Source organism: Pseudophryne corroboree, chromosome 3, assembly GCF_028390025.1.
Source record: "Pseudophryne corroboree isolate aPseCor3 chromosome 3, aPseCor3.hap2, whole genome shotgun sequence".
Lineage (NCBI taxonomy): Eukaryota > Metazoa > Chordata > Amphibia > Anura > Myobatrachidae > Pseudophryne > Pseudophryne corroboree.
The window spans coordinates 792,826,064-792,849,480 of NC_086446.1; the positions used below are offsets into that span (position 1 = coordinate 792,826,064).

The 23,417-nt window shown below is 45.3% G+C and overlaps 1 long non-coding RNA gene across 2 annotated transcripts in view; it reads left to right on the forward strand.

The window, feature by feature from the left end:
* Window positions 1-23,417, forward strand: part of LOC135058273 (uncharacterized) — a 106,815-nt gene that overhangs the window by 41,716 nt on the left and 41,682 nt on the right. The gene's annotated exons all lie outside the window — the stretch shown is intronic.

The window sequence follows — 23,417 nt, forward strand, 5'->3', positions numbered from 1 at the left end:
GGGGGTAGGATCCCCTAACTCTATAATGGGAATTTTGGCTCATATCATGTGCTGTAACGTGAATTTTGGCTCATACCGTGTGCTATAATGTGAATTTCGGCTCATACTATGTGGGGTAATGTGAATTTTGGCTCATTCCGTGTGCTGTAATGTGAATTTTGGCTCATTCCGTGTGCTGTAATGTGAATTTCGGCTCATACCGTGTGCTGTAATGTGAATTTTGGCTAATACCATGTGGCGTAATGTGAATTTTGGCTCATACCGTGTGCTCTAATGTGAATTTCGGCTCATACCGTGTGCTATAATGTGAATTTTGGCTCATACCATGTGGGGTAATGTGAATTTCGGCTCATACTGTGTGCTATAATGTGAATTTCGGCTCATGCCGTGTGGGGCAATGTGAATTTCGGCTCATACTGTGTGCTATAATGTGAATTTCGGCTCATACCGTGTGCTATAATGTCAAAGGGGCACCAGTACTAGATAGTATAAGGGGTCCTACTACACTGAAGGACACGCCCCTTTTGAGTGACCACGCCCCTTTTCCGGAGCGCGCGCGCCTTCGGCGCGCGCATAATTACTATCTACACTCTTACATTCCACCTTCAAAAATTCAACTTCGACCACTGCACCTACATACACATACATACACACCCTGACATCTTTATATGCAGTGACACCGGTGGCGTCTGCACATACTTTCCTTTTGTTTTGTTTTTTTATTATCATTTTATTAATTTACTATTTTTATAAAAAAAAAATTTTTTTTTTTTTTTTGGGGGGGGGGGGGGGGCGCGCCATTATTGATCTTGCCCTGAGCTCCAAAAACCCTAGTTACGCCTCTGCCTGTAGGAGTAACCCTGGTTAGATATGCAGTGCCTGGCATCCTGTAGGAGTAACCCTGGTTAGATTGGCAGTGCCTGGCAACCGGTAGGAGTAACCCTGGTTAGATTGTCAGTGCCTGGCATCCTGTAGGAGTAACCCTGGTTAGATTGGCAGTGCCTAGCATCCTGTAGGAGTAACCCTGGTTAGATTGGCAGTGCCTGGCATCCTGTAGGAGTAACCCTGGTTAGATTGGCAGTGCCTGGCATCCTGTAGGAGTAACCTTGGTTAGATTGGCAGTGCCTGGCATCCTGTAGGAGTAACCCTGGTTAGATTGGCAGTGCCTGGCATCCTGTAGGAGTAACCCTGGTTAGATTGGCGGTGCCTGGCATCCTGTAGAAGTAACCCTGGTTAGATTGGCAGTGCCTGGCATCCTGTAGGAGTAACCCTGGTTAGATTGGCAGTGCCTGGCATCCCGTAGGAGTAACCCTGGTTAGATTGGCAGTGCCTGGCATCCTGTAGGAATAACCCTGGTTAGATTGGCAGTGCCTGGCATCCTGTAGGAATAACCCTGGTTAGATTGGCAGTGCCTGGCATCCTGTAGGAGTAACCCTGGTTAGATTGTCAGTGCCTGGCATCCTGTAGGAGTAACCCTGGTTAGATTGTCAGTGCCTGGCATCCTTTAGGAGTAACCCTGGTTAGATTGGCAGTGCCTGGCATCCTTTAGGAGTAACCCTGGTTAGATTGGCAGTGCCTGGCATCCTTTAGGAGTAACCCTGGTTAGATTGGCAGTGCCTGGCATCCTTTAGGAGTAAACCTGGTTAGATTGGCAGTGCCTGGCATCCTGTAGGAGTAACCCTGGTTAGATTGGCAGTGCCTGGCATCCTTTAGGAGTAACCCTGGTTAGATTGGCAGTGCCTGGCATCCTGTAGGAATAACCCTGGTTAGACTGGCAGTGCCTGGCATCCTGTAGGAATAACCCTGGTTAGACTGGCAGTGCCTGGCATCCTGTAGGAGTAACCCTGGTTAGATTGGCAGTGCCTGGCATCCTGTAGGAGTAACCCTGGTTAGATTGGCAGTGCCTGGCATCCTGTAGGAGTGACCTTGGTTAGATTGGCAGTGCCTGGCATCCTGTAGGAGTAACCCTGGTTAGATTGGCAGTGCCTGGCATCCTGTAGGAGTAACCCTGGTTAGATTGGCAGTGCCTGGCATCCTGTAGGAGTAACCCTGGTTAGATTGGCAGTGCCTGGCATCCTGTAGGAGTAACCCTGGTTAGATTGGCAGTGCCTGGCATCCCGTAGGAGTAACCCTGGTTAGATTGGCAGTGCCTGGCATCCTGTAGGAATAACCCTGGTTAGATTGGCAGTGCCTGGCATCCTGTAGGAATAACCCTGGTTAGATTGGCAGTGCCTGGCATCTGGTAGGAGTAACCCTAGTTAGATTGGCAGTGCCTGGCATCCTGTAGGAGTAACCCTGGTTAGATTGTCAGTGCCTGGCATCCTGTAGGAATAACCCTGGTTAGACTGGCAGTGCCTGGCATCCCGTAGGAGTAACCCTGGTTAGATTGGCAGTGCCTGGCATCCTGTAGGAGTAACCCTGGTTAGATTGTCAGTGCCTGGCATCCAGTAGGAGTAACCCTGGTTAGATTGTCAGTACCTGGCATCCTTTAGGAGTAACCCTGGTTAGATTGGCAGTGCCTGGCATCCTTTAGGAGTAACCCTGGTTATATTGGCAGTGCCTGGCATCCTGTAGGAGTAACCCTGGTTAGATTGGCAGTGCCTGGCATCCTTTAGGAGTAACCCTGGTTAGATTGGCAGTGCCTGGCATCCTGTAGGAGTAACCCTGGTTAGATTGGCAGTGCCTGGCATCCTGTAGGAGTAACCCTGGTTAGATTGGCAGTGCCTGGCATCCCGTAGGAGTAACCCTGGTTAGATTGGCAGTGTCTGGCATCCTGTAGGAATAACCCTGGTTAGTCTGGCAGTGCCTGGCATCCTGTAGGAATAACCCTGGTTAGACTGGCAGTGCCTGGCATCCTGTAGGAATAACCCTGGTTAGTCTGGCAGTGCCTGGCATCCTGTAGGAATAACCCTGGTTAGACTGGCAGTGCCTGGCATCCTGTAGGAGTAACCCTGGTTAGATTGGCAGTGCCTGGCATCCTGTAGGAATAACCCTGGTTAGATTGGCAGTGCCTGGCATCCTGTAGGAGTAACCCTGGTTAGATTGGCAGTGCCTGGCATCCTGTAGGAATAACCCTGGTTAGATTGGCAGTGCCTGGCATCCTGTAGGAATAACCCTGGTTAGACTGGCAGTGCCTGGCATCCTGTAGGAGTAACCCTGGTTAGATTGGCAGTGCCTGGCATCCTGTAGGAATAACCCTGGTTAGATTGGCAGTGCCTGGCATCCTGTAGGAGTAACCCTGGTTAGATTGGCAGTGCCTGGCATCCTGTAGGAGTAATCCTGGTTAGATTGTCAGTGCCTGGCATACTGTAGGAGTAACCCTGGTTAGATTGGCAGTGCCTGGCATCCTGTAGGAGTAATCCTGGTTAGATTGTCAGTGCCTGGCATCCTGTAGGAGTAACCCTGGTTAGATTGGCAGTGCCTGGCATCCTGTAGGAGTAACCCTGGTTAGATTGGCAGATTACTTTGGCAATCTCCCCCATCAATGGCAAACATATTCAACATTGGTCATAGAGTAGACCATTGATGATTTTAACTCATCGATGGTGCATCCATATTTGTGTCCCTATTTTTTATAGGGTTGCGTGTAAATGTACGCATGATGGGGTCATTCCGAGTTGTTCGCTCGCAAGCTGCTTTTAGCAGCTTTGCACACGCTAAGCCGCCGCCTACTGGGAGTGAATCTTAGCTTATCAAAATTGCGAACAAAAGATTCGCAATATTGCGATAAGACATCTCTGTGCAGTTTCTGAGTAACTCGAGACTTACTCGGCATCTGCGATCAGTTCAGTGCTTGTCGTTCCTGGTTTGACGTCACAAACACACCCAGCGTTCGCCCAGACACTCCTCCGTTTCTCCAGCCACTCCCGCTTTTTTCCCAGAAACAGTAGCGTTTTTTCACACACTCCCATAAAACGGCCAGTTTCCGCCCAGAAACACCCACTTCCTGTCAATCACATTACGATCACCAGAACGAGGAAAAAACCGTGAGTAAAATTCCTGACTGCATAGCAAATTTGCTTGGCGCAGTCGCAGTGCGGACATTGCGCATGCGCACTAAGCGGAAAATCGCTGCGATGCGAAGAAATTTACAGAGCGAACAACTCGGAATGACCCCCGATATATGTATATTTTCGGAGCTTCCGGTATGAATGGTCGACAATGTTAAGGTCGACACTCATTAGGTCGACCATCTGAACGGATACCGTTTTCAGAGAGGGCCCAAAATTTTAGTTCTTCCTAGGGCCCCATAAAGTCTGAATCCGCCTCTGGGGAAGATGAGGGGTATTTAGCAGCTTGTGGTTTGCCTGGAGTGACACCGCGCTACATATAAATGCGCAAGGAACAGCCATCTTCCTGATCCCATGACATCATAGAGCTGCTGGCCAAGGGTGCCCCAGTGCCCCGCTATGGCTGTGTGTGCTTGTATGTGGAAAACACTGACGCAGTCACACCCCAAGTGTGCAGTAGCCCAATTCCTCCATAATATCACTGCTAAGGGTGGTCAGTACACGCTCGTCCCAAAATACAATCTCATTGATTTGTTTCAAATCCCAAACATCTAGCTCTGGGATTCACATCAATTATTTCTCCATGTCACAATAATAAAACCAAAACAGAGAGACAAATACCAGCAATAGCGTAATTATTAGTGATGACGTCATAAAGTACAGAGATTCTGCGTTACCAGATGTGTCTAAATGTTTGTCTGAGGCTCTGATCAGAAGAAATATCACCGGTTCGTTCTACAAGGACGCAGAGTATTGCACTTTGATGACTTCGGATAATGAGTGACCCTCTGATTCCTTGAGCAGCCGCTACTTTCTAAAAGTAAACTTTTCCAATTTGAAATAAACTTTGTAGGGTAACATGGGTGTATGTTTTCAAAAATAAAAGAGCAGCGTCTCATCTGCTGACATTAACTATAAGTGTCCATTAGACTCCATAACATCATTCGCTTTCCCAACAACAATGTAATGGTCATTAGGAGCTTTGTCGTGAGCGGCTAATGCAGCTTTTACACAGAAAAGAGCTGAGGGTACTTAGGAAAGGAAGAGGACAAATGATGCACAAAGCCGGAACTCTAGCTCACAATCGCTGGATTTGGGCTCTTTCTCTAACAATTATTTCCTTTATTTATTTTCCCTACAGTGAAGCGTCATTACATTTATTTTTTTAGGTATTTACAAATATTCGGCTAATCCCGGCATCTCCGATCAGTCCCTGCTCCGGTGAATGAAGGCTGGCTCCATGTGATATGCTACAGTAACCGGAGTTATCTTTATTCATATCCCCTAAATTTCAGTTTGTACAATGATTTGCAACATTTTACCAATGATTACATTCCCGGGTGAACTGAGAGAGACAAAAAAAAAAGATCTTTATGAATATATAAAGTAATCTATAATGAATACTAGCAGGGGTTAAAGTGTGTGACGGGGAATGAGGTGGAACTGAGTTCCACCACCTGTAATCGTAGGGGGAACTAGTTCCACCACCTCCATTTCCCTGCACAGTAATTCCAACAGAAAAATCCTGCCCCATCACCTACATTAACAGATGATACAGGTGGCGCTAGTGTTACTGATGAGTTGCAGCCGCCTCCCCCTTCCTCAGGTCCTGGTGGCTCCTTGGTCCTCCTCCATTTACAGCCTCCCATCCTGGCACTCACACACGCTGTGTCTGTTGGACAGCATTCATCCCCTCCTTGGGTCCCAGTGGATTTCTTTCCAGCATGGCACATGTGATGTCATGCTGTCACCGGTGCTGAAGTGAAGAGGAGCCATGAAGAGGAGCAGGCTCTGTGCATCTTAAAGACAAGATGAGAGGGGACTAGAGGGACAAGAGAGGTGGAGATGCTGCTGGAGGGTATAGGGCATGGAGTTGCTAGAGGGTGGTGAGCTGCTGGAGTGATAGAGGCAGAGATGTGAATAAGGGGCACAATGTGGACATTATGTGTATAAGCAGCACTACTGTGGTCATCATGTGTAACGGGCACTACGATGGTGGGCATTATGTGTAAGGGGCACTACTATTGTGGGTACTGTGTATAAGCAGCACTTCTGTGGGCATTATGTGTATAAGCGGGACTACTGTGGTCATTATGTGTAAGGGGCACGACTATTGTGGGCGTTGTGTGTAAGGGGCACTACAACTGTGTGCATTCTGTATATAAGCGCCACTACTACTGTGGGCATGATATGTATAAGTGGCACAACTGTGGTCCTTATGTGTAAGGGGCACTACAACTGTGGGCATTATGTGTAATGGACACTACTACTGTGGGAATTGTGTATAAGGGGCACTACTGTGGGCATTATGTGTAATGGGCATTACTACTGTGGGAATTGTGTATAAGGGGCACTACTGTGGACATTGTATCTAAGGGGCACTACTGTGTAGCATAACATGTGTAGAGGGTACCATTGTGTAGTGCAATGCGAACAAAGGGCACTACTGAGTGATGTAACCTGAATGAGGGGCATTACTATGTGGTGTAATATGAATCAGGAGGTATTATTCTGTGATCACTCTTTGTGAGCTCAATGTCCCTATATGGAATATGGGAAGTAGGGCACTCATTTTTTGTTTGGAGGGGGGTGCGGTAAACACTAGCACTGGCCCTGGCTCCACAAAATGTGAGTGGGGAGGTGGTAGGTGGCAGGGTAAATGAGTTCCACCAACTCTCCAGGACCACTTTAACTCATGAATACTAGTATACTTTACTTTTTTTCACTTCAACATTATGGTTCGAATATGCATTAAAAAAAAACAGTTTTGTACAGAAATAACATTGGGAAATGTAATTTGTCTTTCGGTGTGGCAACATCTTTCCAACTCAATCTCTGCAAATGTAATCAGTGGGGTCAATTCAATGTTTGCCCCCCAAAAAAAACTGGCATCACGACAACTCACATACATCGTGGCAGTGCCACCACCGACGAATTGCAAAAATAATATCGGCATGCTATCACATCAGGCACCTGATCAATTTCACCCTGTAATATATAGGGATTGGTTTTCCTAAGAACAGTAAGGGTGACGCCCCCCCCCCCACCCCTTTAACCGCTCCCCCCCCCAGCTTAGACATAACTGTATTAACAGGGAGTTTTTTTTCCGAGATGGGAAAAAAGGGGGATATGCTTTTTATTATAATATTATTATTGTTTAAAACTTGCCTTTTAATTAGATAAATCATAAAATTACTTGTAATAATCAAATGTTGTTTGTTAATTACCATCCAAATAAAGTTTCAGATTTAATGATTTTTCCTTATATATTACAGAAAGTAATTAACATATAACCTTTCACTAGTATATTATTTTATTGGAGGAGATTTATAGCAGAGAGGCCACTTTGGGTGAAAATATAAGAAAATAAACCCATATGGTAATACTTTAAAATACAGTGAGAGTATTCCCTGTATAAGTAAATCGGCACATATAGGTGGTCATTCCGAGTTGATCGCTCGCTAGCAGTTTTTAGCAGCCGTGCAAACACTAAGCCGCCTCCCACTGGGAGTGTATTTTAGTTTAGCAGAAGTGCGAACGAAAGGATCGCAAAGCGGCTACAAAATATTTTTGTGCAGTTTCAGAGCAGCTCCAGACCTACTCATCGCTTGCGATCACTTCAGACCATTCAGTTCCGGATTTGACGTCACAAACCCGCCCAGCGTTCAGCCAGCCACGCCTGCGTTTTTCCTGGCATGCCTGCGTTTTTCCGCACACTCCCTGAAAACGGTCAGTTACCACCCAGAAACGCCCACTTCATGTCAATCACTCTGCGGCAAGCAGTGCGACTGAAATGCATCGCTAGACCCTGTGTGAAACTACATCGTTCGTTGTGCCCGTATGACGCGCGTGCGCATTGCACCGCATACGCATGCACAGAACTGCCGATTTTTAGCCTGATCGCTGCGCTGCGAACAAATTCAGCTAGCGATCAACTCGTAATGATCCCCATAGGTGGGGAATGTAACAGGGTGTGAGAATCAGAATGTGAGAGACTTTTTGAGAGTTCTCCTGTTTTGCAAAAGTGGCAAAACCAGGTTGATTTTGGCATGTAAAATTATTGTAATAAAATCTATTTATTATAGATTTATTAAACAGGATTTATAATTAGGACAATGGGAAGGTAGGATGGTAGATCAGAATGATAATGATACTACTGCACAATAAAGGTAAAACATAGAATCCAATGAAGGACTGGTTTATCATGTAGACAGTACCAATCACGGACATATACTGTATACCTCATACTAGAGATGAGCGCCGGAAATTTTTCGGGTTTTGTGTTTTGGTTTTGGGTTCGGTTCCGCGGCCGTGTTTTGGGTTCGACCGCGTTTTGGCAAAACCTCACCGAATTTTTTTTGTCGGATTCGGGTGTGTTTTGGATTCGGGTGTTTTTTTCAAAAAACCCTAAAAAACAGCTTAAATCATAGAATTTGGGGGTAATTTTGATCCCAAAGTATTATTAACCTCAAAAAACATAATTTACACTCATTTTCAGCCTATTCTGAACACATCACACCTCACAATATTATTTTTAGTCCTAAAATTTGCACCGAGGTCGCTGTGTGAGTAAGATAAGCGACCCTAGTGGCCGACACAAACACCGGGCCCATCTAGGAGTGGCACTGCAGTGTCACGCAGGATGGCCCTTCCAAAAAACCCTCCCCAAACAGCACATGACGCAAAGAAAAAAAGAGGCGCAATGAGGTAGCTGACTGTGTGAGTAAGATTAGCGACCCTAGTGGCCGACACAAACACCGGGCACATCTAGGAGTGGCACTGCAGTGTCACGCAGGATGTCCCTTCCAAAAAACCCTCCCCAAACAGCACATGACGCAAAGAAAAAAAGAGGCGCAATGAGGTAGCTGACTGTGTGAGTAAGATTAGCGACCCTAGTGGCCGACACAAACACCGGGCCCATCTAGGAGTGGCACTGCAGTGTCACGCAGGATGTCCCTTCCAAAAAACCCTCCCCAATCAGCACATGATGCAAAGAAAAAGAAAAGAAAAAAGAGGTGCAAGATGGAATTATCCTTGGGCCCTCCCACCCACCCTTATGTTGTATAAACAAAACAGGACATGCACACTTTAACCAACCCATCATTTCAGTGACAGGGTCTGCCACACGACTGTGACTGATATGACGGGTTGGTTTGGACCCCCCCCAAAAAAGAAGCAATTAATCTCTCCTTGCACAAACTGGCTCTACAGAGGCAAGATGTCCACCTCATCTTCACCCTCCGATATATCACCGTGTACATCCCCCTCCTCACAGATTATCAATTCGTCCCCACTGGAATCCACCATCTCAGCTCCCTGTGTACTTTGTGGAGGCAATTGCTGCTGGTCAATGTCTCCGCGGAGGAATTGATTATAATTCATTTTAATGAACATCATCTTCTCCACATTTTCTGGATGTAACCTCGTACGCCGATTGCTGACAAGGTGAGCGGCGGCACTAAACACTCTTTCGGAGTACACACTTGTGGGAGGGCAACTTAGGTAGAATAAAGCCAGTTTGTGCAAGGGCCTCCAAATTGCCTCTTTTTCCTGCCAGTATAAGTACGGACTGTGTGACGTGCCTACTTGGATGCGGTCACTCATATAATCCTCCACCATTCTATCAATGTTGAGAGAATCATATGCAGTGACAGTAGACGACATGTCCGTAATCGTTGTCAGGTCCTTCAGTCCGGACCAGATGTCAGCATCAGCAGTCGCTCCAGACTGCCCTGCATCACCGCCAGCGGGTGGGCTCGGAATTCTGAGCCTTTTCCTCGCACCCCCAGTTGCGGGAGAATGTGAAGGAGGAGATGTTGACAGGTCGCGTTCCGCTTGACTTGACAATTTTGTCACCAGCAGGTCTTTCAACCCCAGCAGACCTGTGTCTGCCGGAAAGAGAGATCCAAGGTAGGCTTTAAATCTAGGATCGAGCACGGTGGCCAAAATGTAGTGCTCTGATTTCAACAGATTGACCACCCGTGAATCCTTGTTAAGCGAATTAAGGGCTGCATCCACAAGTCCCACATGCCTAGCGGAATCGCTCCGTGTTAGCTCCTTCTTCAATGCCTCCAGCTTCTTCTGCAAAAGCCTGATGAGGGGAATGACCTGACTCAGGCTGGCAGTGTCTGAACTGACTTCACGTGTGGCAAGTTCAAAGGGCATCAGAACCTTGCACAACGTTGAAATCATTCTCCACTGCACTTGAGACAGGTGCATTCCATCTCCTATATCGTGCTCAATTGTATAGGCTTGAATGGCCTTTTGCTGCTCCTCCAACCTCTGAAGCATATAGAGGGTTGAATTCCACCTCGTTACCACTTCTTGCTTCAGATGATGGCAGGGCAGGTTCAGTAGTTTTTGGTGGTGCTCCAGTCTTCTGTACGTGGTGCCTGTACGCCGAAAGTGTCCCGCAATTTTTCTGGCCACCGACAGCATCTCTTGCACGCCCCTGTCGTTTTTTAAAAAATTCTGCACCACCAAATTCAAGGTATGTGCAAAACATGGGACGTGCTGGAATTTGCCCATATTTAATGCACACACAATATTGCTGGCGTTGTCCGATGCCACAAATCCACAGGAGAGTCCAATTGGGGTAAGCCATTCCGCGATGATCTTCCTCAGTTGCCGTAAGAGGTTTTCAGCTGTGTGCGTATTCTGGAAAGCGGTGATACAAAGCGTAGCCTGCCTAGGAAAGAGTTGGCGTTTGCGAGATGCTGCTACTGGTGCCGCCGCTGCTGTTCTTGCGGCGGGAGTCCATACATCTACCCAGTGGGCTGTCACAGTCATATAGTCCTGACCCTGCCCTGCTCCACTTGTCCACATGTCCGTGGTTAAGTGGACATTGGGTACAACTGCATTTTTTAGGACACTGGTGAGTCTTTTTCTGACGTCCGTGTACATTCTCGGTATCGCCTGCCTAGAGAAGTGGAACCTAGATGGTATTTGGTAACGGGGGCACACTGCCTCAATAAATTGTCTAGTTCCCTGTGAACTAACGGCGGATACCGGACGCACGTCTAACACCAACATAGTTGTCAAGGACTCAGTTATCCGCTTTGCAGTAGGATGACTGCTGTGATATTTCATCTTCCTCGCAAAGGACTGTTGAACAGTCAATTGCTTACTGGAAGTAGTACAAGTGGGCTTACGACTTCCCCTCTGGGATGACCATCGACTCCCAGCGGCAACAACAGCAGCGCCAGCAGCAGTAGGCGTTACACGCAAGGATGCATCGGAGGAATCCCAGGCAGGAAAGGACTCGTCAGACTTGCCAGTGACATGGCCTGCAGGACTATTGGCATTCCTGGGGAAGGAGGAAATTGACACTGAGGGAGTTGGTGGGGTGGTTTGCGTGAGCTTGGTTACAAGAGGAAGGGATTTACTGGTCAGTGGACTGCTTCCGCTGTCACCCAAAGTTTTTGAACTTGTCACTGACTTATTATGAATGCGCTGCAGGTGACGTATAAGGGAGGATGTTCCGAGGTGGTTAACGTCCTTACCCCTACTTATTACAGCTTGACAAAGGGAACACACGGCTTGACACCTGTTGTCCGCATTTCTGGTGAAATACCTCCACACCGAAGAGCTGATTTTTTTGGTATTTTCACCTGGCATGTCAACGGCCATATTCCTCCCACGGACAACAGGTGTCTCCCCGGGTGCCTGACTTAAACAAACCACCTCACCATCAGAATCCTCCTGGTCAATTTCCTCCCCAGCGCCAGCAACACCCATATCCTCCTCATCCTGGTGTACTTCAACACTGACATCTTCAATCTGACTATCAGGAACTGGACTGCGGGTGCTCCTTCCAGCACTTGCAGGGGGCATGCAAATAGTGGAAGGCGCATGCTCTTCACGTCCAGTGTTGGGAAGGTCAGGCATCGCAAACGACACAATTGGACTCTCCTTGTGGATTTGGGATTTCAAAGAACGCACAGTTCTTTGCGGTGCTTTTGCCAGCTTGAGTCTTTTCAGTTTTCTAGCGAGAGGCTGAGTGCTTCCATCCTCATGTGAAGCTGAACCACTAGCCATGAACATAGGCCAGGGCCTCAGCCGTTCCTTGCCACTCCGTGTGGTAAATGGCATATTGGCAAGTTTACGCTTCTCCTCCGACAATTTTATTTTAGGTTTTGGAGTCCTTTTTTTTCTGATATTTGGTGTTTTGGATTTGACATGCTCTGTACTATGACATTGGGCATCGGCCTTGGCAGACGACGTTGCTGGCATTTCATCGTCTCGGCCATGACTAGTGGCAGCAGCTTCAGCACGAGGTGGAAGTGGATCTTGATCTTTCCCTAATTTTGGAACCTCAACTTTTTTGTTCTCCATATTTTATAGGCAGAACTAAAAGGCACCTCAGGTAAACAATGGAGATGGATGGATTGGATACTAGTATACAATTATGGACGGACTGCCACGGTTAGGTGGTATAAAAAAACCACGGTTAGGTGGTATATATTATAATAATAATACAATTATGGATGGACGGACTGCCTGCCGACTGCCGACACAGAGGTAGCCACAGCCGTGAACTACCGCACTGTACACTGGTTGATAAAGAGATAGTAGTATACTCGTAACAACTAGTATGACACTATGACGACGGTATAAAGAATGGAAAAAAAACCACGGTTAGGTGGTATATATTATAATAATAATACAATTATGGATGGACGGACTGCCTGCCGACTGCCGACACAGAGGTAGCCACAGCCGTGAACTACCGCACTGTACACTGGTTGATAAAGAGATAGTAGTATACTCGTAACAACTAGTATGACACTATGACGACGGTATAAAGAATGAAAAAAAAACCACGGTTAGGTGGTATATATTATAATAATAATACAATTATGGATGGACGGACTGCCTGCCGACTGCCGACACAGAGGTAGCCACAGCCGTGAACTACCGCACTGTACACTGGTTGATAAAGAGATAGTAGTATACTCGTAACAATTAGGATGACACTATGACGGTATAAAGAATGAAAAAAAAACCACGGTTAGGTGGTAGGTATATAATAATAAATAATACAATTCTGGTCGGACGGACTGCCTGCCGTGTGCCGACACAGAGGTAGCCACAGCCGTGAACTACCGCACTGTACACTGGTTGATAAAGAGATAGTAGTATACTCGTAACAATTAGGATGACACTATGACGGTATAAAGAATGAAAAAAAAAACCACGGTTAGGTGGTAGGTATATAATAATAAATAATACAATTCTGGTCGGACGGACTGCCTGCCGTGTGCCGACACAGAGGTAGCCACAGCCGTGAACTACCGCACTGTACACTGGTTGATAAAGAGATAGTAGTATACTCGTAACAATTAGGATGACACTATGACGGTATAAAGAATGAAAAAAAAAACCACGGTTAGGTGGTAGGTATATAATAATAAATAATACAATTCTGGTCGGACGGACTGCCTGCCGTGTGCCGACACAGAGGTAGCCACAGCCGTGAACTACCGCACTGTACACTGGTTGATAAAGAGATAGTAGTATACTCGTAACAATTAGGATGACACTATGACGGTATAAAGAATGAAAAAAAAAACCACGGTTAGGTGGTAGGTATATAATAATAAATAATACAATTCTGGTCGGACGGACTGCCTGCCGTGTGCCGACACAGAGGTAGCCACAGCCGTGAACTACCGCACTGTACACTGGTTGATAAAGAGATAGTAGTATACTCGTAACAATTAGGATGACACTATGACGGTATAAAGAATGAAAAAAAAAACCACGGTTAGGTGGTAGGTATATAATAATAAATAATACAATTCTGGTCGGACGGACTGCCTGCCGTGTGCCGACACAGAGGTAGCCACAGCCGTGAACTACCGCACTGTACACTGGTTGATAAAGAGATAGTAGTATACTCGTAACAATTAGGATGACACTATGACGGTATAAAGAATGAAAAAAAAAACCACGGTTAGGTGGTAGGTATATAATAATAAATAATACAATTCTGGTCGGACGGACTGCCTGCCGTGTGCCGACACAGAGGTAGCCACAGCCGTGAACTACCGCACTGTACACTGGTTGATAAAGAGATAGTAGTATACTCGTAACAATTAGGATGACACTATGACGGTATAAAGAATGAAAAAAAAACCACGGTTAGGTGGTAGGTATATAATAATAAATAATACAATTCTGGTCGGACGGACTGCCTGCCGTGTGCCGACACAGAGGTAGCCACAGCCGTGAACTACCGCACTGTACACTGGTTGATAAAGAGATAGTAGTATACTCGTAACAATTAGGATGACACTATGACGGTATAAAGAATGAAAAAAAAAACCACGGTTAGGTGGTAGGTATATAATAATAAATAATACAATTCTGGTCGGACGGACTGCCTGCCGTGTGCCGACACAGAGGTAGCCACAGCCGTGAACTACCGCACTGTACACTGGTTGATAAAGAGATAGTAGTATACTCGTAACAATTAGGATGACACTATGACGGTATAAAGAATGAAAAAAAAACCACGGTTAGGTGGTAGGTATATAATAATAAATAATACAATTCTGGTCGGACGGACTGCCTGCCGTGTGCCGACACAGAGGTAGCCACAGCCGTGAACTACCGCACTGTACACTGGTTGATAAAGAGATAGTAGTATACTCGTAACAATTAGGATGACACTATGACGGTATAAAGAATGAAAAAAAAACCACGGTTAGGTGGTAGGTATATAATAATAAATAATACAATTCTGGTCGGACGGACTGCCTGCCGTGTGCCGACACAGAGGTAGCCACAGCCGTGAACTACCGCACTGTACACTGGTTGATAAAGAGATAGTAGTATACTCGTAACAATTAGGATGACACTATGACGGTATAAAGAATGAAAAAAAAAACCACGGTTAGGTGGTAGGTATATAATAATAAATAATACAATTCTGGTCGGACGGACTGCCTGCCGTGTGCCGACACAGAGGTAGCCACAGCCGTGAACTACCGCACTGTACACTGGTTGATAAAGAGATAGTAGTATACTCGTAACAATTAGGATGACACTATGACGGTATAAAGAATGAAAAAAAAAACCACGGTTAGGTGGTAGGTATATAATAATAAATAATACAATTCTGGTCGGACGGACTGCCTGCCGTGTGCCGACACAGAGGTAGCCACAGCCGTGAACTACCGCACTGTACACTGGTTGATAAAGAGATAGTAGTATACTCGTAACAATTAGGATGACACTATGACGGTATAAAGAATGAAAAAAAAAACCACGGTTAGGTGGTAGGTATATAATAATAAATAATACAATTCTGGTCGGACGGACTGCCTGCCGTGTGCCGACACAGAGGTAGCCACAGCCGTGAACTACCGCACTGTACACTGGTTGATAAAGAGATAGTAGTATACTCGTAACAATTAGGATGACACTATGACGGTATAAAGAATGAAAAAAAAAACCACGGTTAGGTGGTAGGTATATAATAATAAATAATACAATTCTGGTCGGACGGACTGCCTGCCGTGTGCCGACACAGAGGTAGCCACAGCCGTGAACTACCGCACTGTACACTGGTTGATAAAGAGATAGTAGTATACTCGTAACAATTAGGATGACACTATGACGGTATAAAGAATGAAAAAAAAAACCACGGTTAGGTGGTAGGTATATAATAATAAATAATACAATTCTGGTCGGACGGACTGCCTGCCGTGTGCCGACACAGAGGTAGCCACAGCCGTGAACTACCGCACTGTACACTGGTTGATAAAGAGATAGTAGTATACTCGTAACAATTAGGATGACACTATGACGGTATAAAGAATGAAAAAAAAACCACGGTTAGGTGGTAGGTATATAATAATAAATAATACAATTCTGGTCGGACGGACTGCCTGCCGTGTGCCGACACAGAGGTAGCCACAGCCGTGAACTACCGCACTGTACACTGGTTGATAAAGAGATAGTAGTATACTCGTAACAATTAGGATGACACTATGACGGTATAAAGAATGAAAAAAAAACCACGGTTAGGTGGTAGGTATATAATAATAAATAATACAATTCTGGTCGGACGGACTGCCTGCCGTGTGCCGACACAGAGGTAGCCACAGCCGTGAACTACCGCACTGTACACTGGTTGATAAAGAGATAGTAGTATACTCGTAACAATTAGGATGACACTATGACGGTATAAAGAATGAAAAAAAAAACCACGGTTAGGTGGTAGGTATATAATAATAAATAATACAATTCTGGTCGGACGGACTGCCTGCCGTGTGCCGACACAGAGGTAGCCACAGCCGTGAACTACCGCACTGTACACTGGTTGATAAAGAGATAGTAGTATACTCGTAACAATTAGGATGACACTATGACGGTATAAAGAATGAAAAAAAAAACCACGGTTAGGTGGTAGGTATATAATAATAAATAATACAATTCTGGTCGGACGGACTGCCTGCCGTGTGCCGACACAGAGGTAGCCACAGCCGTGAACTACCGCACTGTACACTGGTTGATAAAGAGATAGTAGTATACTCGTAACAATTAGGATGACACTATGACGGTATAAAGAATGAAAAAAAAACCACGGTTAGGTGGTAGGTATATAATAATAAATAATACAATTCTGGTCGGACGGACTGCCTGCCGTGTGCCGACACAGAGGTAGCCACAGCCGTGAACTACCGCACTGTACTGTGTCTGCTGCTAATATAGACTGGTTGATATTTAAAGAGATATTAGTAGTATACAACAATACTATACTGGTGGTCAGGCACTGGTCACCACTCCTGCAGCAAAAGTGTGCACTGTTAATTAATATAATTGTACTCCTGGCTCCTGCTAACAACCTGCAGTGCTCCCCAGTCTCCCCCACAATTAATTATAAGCTTTTAATTTATACATTGATGACTGTGCAGCACACTGGGCTGAGCTGAGTGCACACAGACTGAGTCACACTGTGTGACTGACTGTGCTGTGTATCGTTTTTTTTTTCAGGCAGAGAACGGATATAGCAGAGAGAAGTGAACGGATATATTATATTAAATAAAAGTTAACTAGCAACTGCACTGGTCACTGACTGTGGTAAACTAACTCTGTCTGCGACTCTGCACAATCTCTCTCTCTCTATCTAATCTATCTCTATTCTAATGGAGAGGACGCCAGACACGTCCTCTCCCTATCAATCTCAATGCACGAGTGAAAATGGCGGCGACGCGCGGCTCCTTATATAGAATCCGAGTCTCGCGATAGAATCCGAGCCTCGCGAGAATCCGACAGCGTCATGATGACGTTCGGGCGCGCTCGGGTTAACCGAGCAAGGCGGGAAGATCCGAGTCGCTCGGACCCGTGAAAAAAAACATGAAGTTCGGGCGGGTTCGGATTCCGAGGAACCGAACCCGCTCATCTCTACCTCATACAGAGATAAGTATATAAATAAATAAGGTGGGTCGAATTACATCTGAGACTACTCCCCACCCCCCTTTCCCCCCACGGTTGATAATGTGGTTATCCTTGATCTGGTAATAGTTTCACAATAATGTAATTAAAGGAGCTGTGATGCACAGGGTGTTACTAAAATATAGAAACATATATAATAAAGACAGAGGTGTACGGTTGGGTGTTGTCAATTTGCGACAGTAGGTTAAGAAAATGTCGTGAAGAATGTGAGGATGAGAAAAATAGTGAGACAATAACATGACATAAAGATTGACATGAAATCAAGAAGAAGAATGTCAAAAGTTAATGTACTTAAGTGTGAAGGTGTTAATGAGATGATACTTAAATGAAAAGTTGTGAAGTGTTATTTAGAGTGTTGTGGTTAGTATTGAAATTAACATAAAGGTGAGTAAAGGTGAGATGCGGTACAGTAAGGCACGGAAAAGAAGGTAAAGAAGAATGCATTAAGAACCGTCATTGGTGTTGCACGGAATTTGGTTAACAGTAATTTTCTACCGAATAATCTCAGATCCTTTTCCCGTTACAATAACATCCCTTCATCGATGAGAATGATAGCCCTTCTGAGAGAATTGTCAGATGTTCCTTGTTCAAGTTACATTCAGAGAGATTAATAATTTGTACATTTTCCATGGGGTTTACTGGTCCTTATTCTGGTTGGATATCGGAATGGAGAGAGGAGTCCCATCGTTGATCTAGTCGTCCTCTTCTTTTCACCACTTTGCGTTCTCCTTTTGGATGACCTTTTGTGCCCCGTCTGTTGCCTAAAAAAGGTTTCTAATTTAAAGGTTCTTCTAATTTAACAGACAAATAAGTGAAGAGTCATTACATGGAGAATCCCCCTAAAAAAACCTTTAACAACACCCTTGTGGATCTTGTTAAATATGTAATTACTTTCTCAAGAAAGTAGAGATGAGCGGGTTCGGTTTCTCTGAATCCGAACCCGCACGAACTTCATGTTTTTTTTCACGGGTCCGAGCGACTCGGATCTTCCCGCCTTGCTTGGTTAACCCGAGCGCGCCCGAACGTCATCATGACGCTGTCGGATTCTCGCGAGGCTCGGATTCTATCGCGAGACTCGGATTCTATATAAGGAGCCGCGCGTCGCCGCCATTTTCACACGTGCATTGAGATTGATAGGGAGAGGACGTGGCTGGCGTCCTCTCCGTTTAGACACTTGATTTACTAATTTTGGGGAGCATTAGGAGTACTCAGTAGTGTACAGTGCAGAGTTTTGCTGATAGTGACCAGTGACCACCACTTTTATTTATAATCCGTTCTCTGCCTGAAAAAAGCGATACACAGCACACAGTGACTCAGTCACATACATACCATATCTGTGTGCACTGCTCAGGCTCAGGCCAGTGTGCTGCATCTTCTTATTATATATATGTCTGACTGCTCAGCTCACACAGCTTATAATTGTGGGGGAGACTGGGGAGCACTACTGCAGTGCCAGTTATAGGTTATAGCAGGAGCCAGGAGTACATAATATTATATTAAAATTAAACAGTGCACACTTTTGCTGCAGGAGTGCCACTGCCAGTGTGACTAGTGACCAGTGACCTGACCACCAGTATATAATATTAGTAGTATACTATCTCTTTATCAACCAGTCTATATTAGCAGCAGACACAGTACAGTGCGGTAGTTCACGGCTGTGGCTACCTCTGTGTCGGCACTCGGCAGCCCGTACATAATTGTATATACCAGTGACCTAACCGTGGTTTTTTTTTCTTTCTTTATACATACATACTAGTTACGAGTATACTATCTCTTTATCAACCAGTCTATATATTAGCAGCAGACACAGTACAGTGCGGTAGTTCACGGCTGTGGCTACCTCTGTGTCGGCACTCCGCAGCCCGTCCATAATTGTATATACCAGTGACCTAACCGTGGTTTTTTTTTCTTTCTTTATACATACATACTAGTTACGAGTATACTATCTCTTTATCAACCAGTCTATATATTAGCAGCAGACACAGTACAGTGCGGTAGTTCACGGCTGTGGCTACCTCTGTGTCGGCACTCCGCAGCCCGTCCATAATTGTATATACCAGTGACCTAACCGTGGTTTTTTTTTCTTTCTTTATACATACATACTAGTTACGAGTATACTATCTCTTTATCAACCAGTCTATATATTAGCAGCAGACACAGTACAGTGCGGTAGTTCACGGCTGTGGCTACCTCTGTGTCGGCACTCCGCAGCCCGTCCATAATTGTATATACCAGTGACCTAACCGTGGTTTTTTTTTCTTTCTTTATACATACATACTAGTTACGAGTATACTATCTCTTTATCAACCAGTCTATATATTAGCAGCAGACACAGTACAGTGCGGTAGTTCACGGCTGTGGCTACCTCTGTGTCGGCACTCGGCAGCCCGTCCATAATTGTATATACCAGTGACCTAACCATGGTTTTTTTTTCTTTCTTTATACATACATACTAGTTACGAGTATACTATCTCTTTATCAACCAGTCTATATATTAGCAGCAGACACAGTACAGTGCGGTAGTTCACGGCTGTGGCTACCTCTGTGTCGGCACTCCGCAGCCCGTCCATAATTGTATATACCAGTGACCTAACCGTGGTTTTTTTTTCTTTCTTTATACATACATACTAGTTACGAGTATACTATCTCTTTATCAACCAGTCTATATATTAGCAGCAGACACAGTACAGTGCGGTAGTTCACGGCTGTGGCTACCTCTGTGTCGGCACTCCGCAGCCCGTCCATAATTGTATATACCAGTGACCTAACCGTGGTTTTTTTTTCTTTCTTTATACATACATACTAGTTACGAGTATACTATCTCTTTATCAACCAGTCTATATATTAGCAGCAGACACAGTACAGTGCGGTAGTTCACGGCTGTGGCTACCTCTGTGTCGGCACTCGGCAGCCCGTCCATAATTGTATATACCAGTGACCTAACCATGGTTTTTTTTTCTTTCTTTATACATACATACTAGTTACGAGTATACTATCTCTTTATCAACCAGTCTATATATTAGCAGCAGACACAGTACAGTGCGGTAGTTCACGGCTGTGGCTACCTCTGTGTCGGCACTCCGCAGCCCGTCCATAATTGTATATACCAGTGACCTAACCGTGGTTTTTTTTTCTTTCTTTATACATACATACTAGTTACGAGTATACTATCTCTTTATCAACCAGTCTATATATTAGCAGCAGACACAGTACAGTGCGGTAGTTCACGGCTGTGGCTACCTCTGTGTCGGCACTCGGCAGCCCGTCCATAATTGTATATACCAGTGACCTAACCGTGGTTTTTTTTTCTTTCTTTATACATACATACTAGTTACGAGTATACTATCTCTTTATCAACCAGTCTATATATTAGCAGCAGACACAGTACAGTGCGGTAGTTCACGGCTGTGGCTACCTCTGTGTCGGCACTCCGCAGCCCGTCCATAATTGTATATACCAGTGACCTAACCGTGGTTTTTTTTTCTTTCTTTATACATACATACTAGTTACGAGTATACTATCTCTTTATCAACCAGTCTATATATTAGCAGCAGACACAGTACAGTGCGGTAGTTCACGGCTGTGGCTACCTCTGTGTCGGCACTCGGCAGCCCGTCCATAATTGTATATACCAGTGACCTAACCGTGGTTTTTTTTTCTTTCTTTATACATACATACTAGTTACGAGTATACTATCTCTTTATCAACCAGTCTATATATTAGCAGCAGACACAGTACAGTGCGGTAGTTCACGGCTGTGGCTACCTCTGTGTCGGCACTCCGCAGCCCGTCCATAATTGTATATACCAGTGACCTAACCGTGGTTTTTTTTTCTTTCTTTATACATACATACTAGTTACGAGTATACTATCTCTTTATCAACCAGTCTATATATTAGCAGCAGACACAGTACAGTGCGGTAGTTCACGGCTGGGGCTACCTCTGTGTCGGCACTCCGCAGCCCGTCCATAATTGTATATACCAGTGACCTAACCGTGGTTTTTTTTTCTTTCTTTATACATACATACTAGTTACGAGTATACTATCTCTTTATCAACCAGTCTATATATTAGCAGCAGACACAGTACAGTGCGGTAGTTCACGGCTGTGGCTACCTCTGTGTCGGCACTCCGCAGCCCGTCCATAATTGTATATACCAGTGACCTAACCGTGGTTTTTTTTTTCTTTCTTTATACATACATACTAGTTACGAGTATACTATCTCTTTATCAACCAGTCTATATATTAGCAGCAGACACAGTACAGTGCGGTAGTTCATGGCTGTGGCTACCTCTGTGTCGGCACTCCGCAGCCCGTCCATAATTGTATATACCAGTGACCTAACCGTGGTTTTTTTTTCTTTCTTTATACATACATACTAGTTACGAGTATACTATCTCTTTATCAACCAGTCTATATATTAGCAGCAGACACAGTACAGTGCGGTAGTTCACGGCTGTGGCTACCTCTGTGTCGGCACTCCGCAGCCCGTCCATAATTGTATATACCAGTGACCTAACCGTGGTTTTTTTTTCTTTCTTTATACATACATACTAGTTACGAGTATACTATCTCTTTATCAACCAGTCTATATATTAGCAGCAGACACAGTACAGTGCGGTAGTTCACGGCTGTGGCTACCTCTGTGTCGGCACTCGGCAGCCCGTCCATAATTGTATACTAGTATCCAATCCATCCATCTCCATTGTTTACCTGAGGTGCCTTTTAGTTGTGCCTATTAAAATATGGAGAACAAAAATGTTGAGGTTCCAAAATTAGGGAAAGATCAAGATCCACTTCCACCTCGTGCTGAAGCTGCTGCCACTAGTCATGGCCGAGACGATGAAATGCCAGCAACGTCGTCTGCCAAGGCCGATGCCCAATGGCATAGTACAGAGCATGTCAAAACCAAAACACCAAATATCAGTAAAAAAAGGACTCCAAAACCTAAAATAAAATTGTCGGAGGAGAAGCGTAAACTTGCCAATATGCCATTTACCACACGGAGTGGCAAGGAACGGCTGAGGCCCTGGCCTATGTTCATGGCTAGTGGTTCAGCTCACATGAGGATGGAAGCACTCAGCCTCTCGCTAGAAAACTGAAAAGACTCAAGCTGGCAAAAGCACCGCAAAGAACTGTGCGTTCTTTGAAATCCCAAATCCACAAGGAGAGTCCAATTGTGTCGGTTGCGATGCCTGACCTTCCCAACACTGGACGTGAAGAGCATGCGCCTTCCACCATTTGCACGCCCCCTGCAAGTGCTGGAAGGAGCACCCGCAGTCCAGTTCCTGATAGTCAGATTGAAGATGTCAGTGTTGAAGTACACCAGGATGAGGAGGATATGGGTGTTGCTGGCGCTGGGGAGGAAATTGACCAGGAGGATTCTGATGGTGAGGTGGTTTGTTTAAGTCAGGCACCCGGGGAGACACCTGTTGTCCGTGGGAGGAATATGGCCGTTGACATGCCAGGTGAAAATACCAAAAAAATCAGCTCTTCGGTGTGGAGGTATTTCACCAGAAATGCGGACAACAGGTGTCAAGCCGTGTGTTCCCTTTGTCAAGCTGTAATAAGTAGGGGTAAGGACGTTAACCACCTCGGAACATCCTCCCTTATACGTCACCTGCAGCGCATTCATAATAAGTCAGTGACAAGTTCAAAAACTTTGGGTGACAGCGGAAGCAGTCCACTGACCAGTAAATCCCTTCCTCTTGTAACCAAGCTCACGCAAACCACCCCACAAACTCCCTCAGTGTCAATTTCCTCCTTCCCCAGGAATGCCAATAGTCCTGCAGGCCATGTCACTGGCAATTCTGACGAGTCCTCTCCTGCCTGGGATTCCTCCGATGCATCCTTGCGTGTAACGCCTACTGCTGCTGGCGCTGCTGTTGTTGCCGCTGGGAGTCGATGGTCATCCCAGAGGGGAAGTCGTAAGCCCACTTGTAC